Below are 2,500 nucleotides of genomic sequence, written 5' to 3'. Positions count from 1 at the left end.
GCTGATTAGTAATCAATGCAGAGCCATCAAACTACAGCAAATATACACAACTGTCCGTATACATGCTGAAAGAGTCTGCCCAAAATGGGAACCACACGTCAGCCAGACACTCTGATCACGCACCACTCTCTGCTTCTAACAGGCGCACATACAATATGTAAGCACCAGCATGGAACAACATCCAGTGCATCTTCTCCGCCACATTACACAATCCACACTATCACAACCAGACCAGGAGGTCCGTGCGGAAAATACAATATCCCAGCCTTTCGACATCCACCATTGCGCAGACCAGGCACCAACACCCACACATGTCCTATACAACGGTGCACCCAACATCACAATAGTACCTCCTGTCACAGCGCACAAACAATGACATGAGTCAAAGACACAGGTCTCACACAAGCATAGAATTGGAGCGCCGCCTCTAATAAGCCAAAGGTGCATCCTGACGTGACAAATCTGATCATGTCACAAGCATTCACTTACTATAATCACTATCAACGAACCTGCCGCCCCCGCCCCCCCCCCCCCCTACACCTTTCCGTACAACAACGTGTAACCTAACCTAACCTAACCTAACCTATGTTGTACCTTAACCTAACCTATGTTGTACCTTAACCTAACCTATGTTGTACCTTAACCTAACCTATGTTGTACCTTAACCTAACCTATGTTGTACCTTAACCTAACCTATGTTGTACCTTAACCTAACCTATGTTGTACCTTAACCTAACCTATGTTGTACCTTAACCTAACCCATGTTGTACCTTAACCTAACCCATGTTGTACCTTAACCTAACCCATGTTGTACCTTAACCTAACCCATGTTGTACCTTAACCTAACCCATGTTGTACCTTAACCTAACCCATGTTGTGCCTCAACCTAACCCATGTTGTGCCTCAACCTAACCCATGTTGTGCCTCAACCTAACCCATGTTGTGCCTTAACCTAACCCATGTTGTGCCTCAACCTAACCCATGTTGTGCCTTAACCTAACCCATGTTGTGCCTTAACCTAACCCATGTTGTGCCTTAACCTAACCCATGTTGTGCCTTAACCTAACCCATGTTGTGCCTTAACCTAACCCATGTTGTGCCTTAACCTAACCCATGTTGTGCCTTAACCTAACCCATGTTGTGCCTTAACCTAACCCATGTTGTCGCCTTAACGTAACCCACGTTGTCGCCTAAACCTGCTCTGTAATTGTTATACGACTCGTTCAATTACTGTAGTGTTGCCCACCCGCAACCCTCGCAATATAGTTCGCTACTCGCACTGCCCGCACCCCTGTGTATCGCTTCATGTTAAACACCTTGCAAGTCTTGCTCACTTTCCACATGCTCCTGCTGTACACTGTAATGTGGATGGCAGCAGGACGTACATGCCGCCCCTCCCCACGTCCCCACCTTGCCCCCTGCCTTCGCAAGCTGGTTGGTGAGAAGTTTGCATGTTCAATGCCCTTCGCATGCGACGTACTCAGGCTACGTTGTGGTGCGGCCTGTGTCAACTGTCCGCTGATGTCGTACGCGTGAACCACAATCTGTACTGCACATTCGTCCTTATGTACTGAATGATACATCGTGGCACATGTGTGACCGCACAACGACTGCGCCCAAAAACGGCGGACCATACAGTGCAAATATTGTGCACGCAGCTACGTGTCGTCTCCCTATGAGAGCTGGATTGCAGTGTGGTACGCCATAGAGACGTGTGGGAGGAACGGACGCCGTGGATGGCGATCAGCATGAGCTGTCTGTTGATGTATTCGGACCTAGTCGTCTCTCCTCACACACCGTGATGGCATGGTGCACCGCGTTCCATATCTGCGACATGCTACAGAGGCCGGTTGACAGTCGTTCGAGCAATGGACATCGCATACGTACGGGGGCCACCTTCCACGTATTGTCTAGGCGTGCACATTTTGTTGCGTGTATGTGGGCAGACGTAGTGTGGCGTGACACCTGACACAGGCATGCAATAATCGTTGAAGTTGCAAATGGCGATGGACTCCTGCGTTTTCTGGTGAAGTTACGCAAATGAACAAATGGTAACCTGTTGTGGTGCGGTTGTTCTCGCTAGGGGTGAATCGGTGATGGCGACGATAGGTTGAGGTACTAACCGGTTGTTCCAGCGATACCCACCATGCCGACGAAACTGAACGGCATCTGGGTGTGAAGCGATACGCGGCGGTGGCTGGGTGGGACCGTCCCCGGCCGGTGAGGGGGCGCCTCCCGGCGTGCTGGCCGCGCGGTGCGTGGGCGCACGCGCTACAGCCGGCTGGTGGGGGCGGCCAGTGGCAGGCGCGCCGGCCGACGGACGCGGCAGGCGTCGCAGCTGCGCGCCGGCGCACCCTGCGTGCGGCGCCGTGCGGCCAAAGTAGGTCCTCGCGGGCCCGGTGCGAAGCGCGGTGGACATCTTCAGTGTGCTGGTCCGATTGAGGACTGTGTGCGTTGAGGATGCGCCGCCGCCCGGCGCTCGGCGCCGCGACGCCGTCTG

The sequence above is a fragment of the Schistocerca piceifrons genome, unplaced genomic scaffold, assembly GCF_021461385.2.
Source record: "Schistocerca piceifrons isolate TAMUIC-IGC-003096 unplaced genomic scaffold, iqSchPice1.1 HiC_scaffold_936, whole genome shotgun sequence".
Lineage (NCBI taxonomy): Eukaryota > Metazoa > Arthropoda > Insecta > Orthoptera > Acrididae > Schistocerca > Schistocerca piceifrons.
This window is presented reverse-complemented; position numbering follows the sequence as displayed.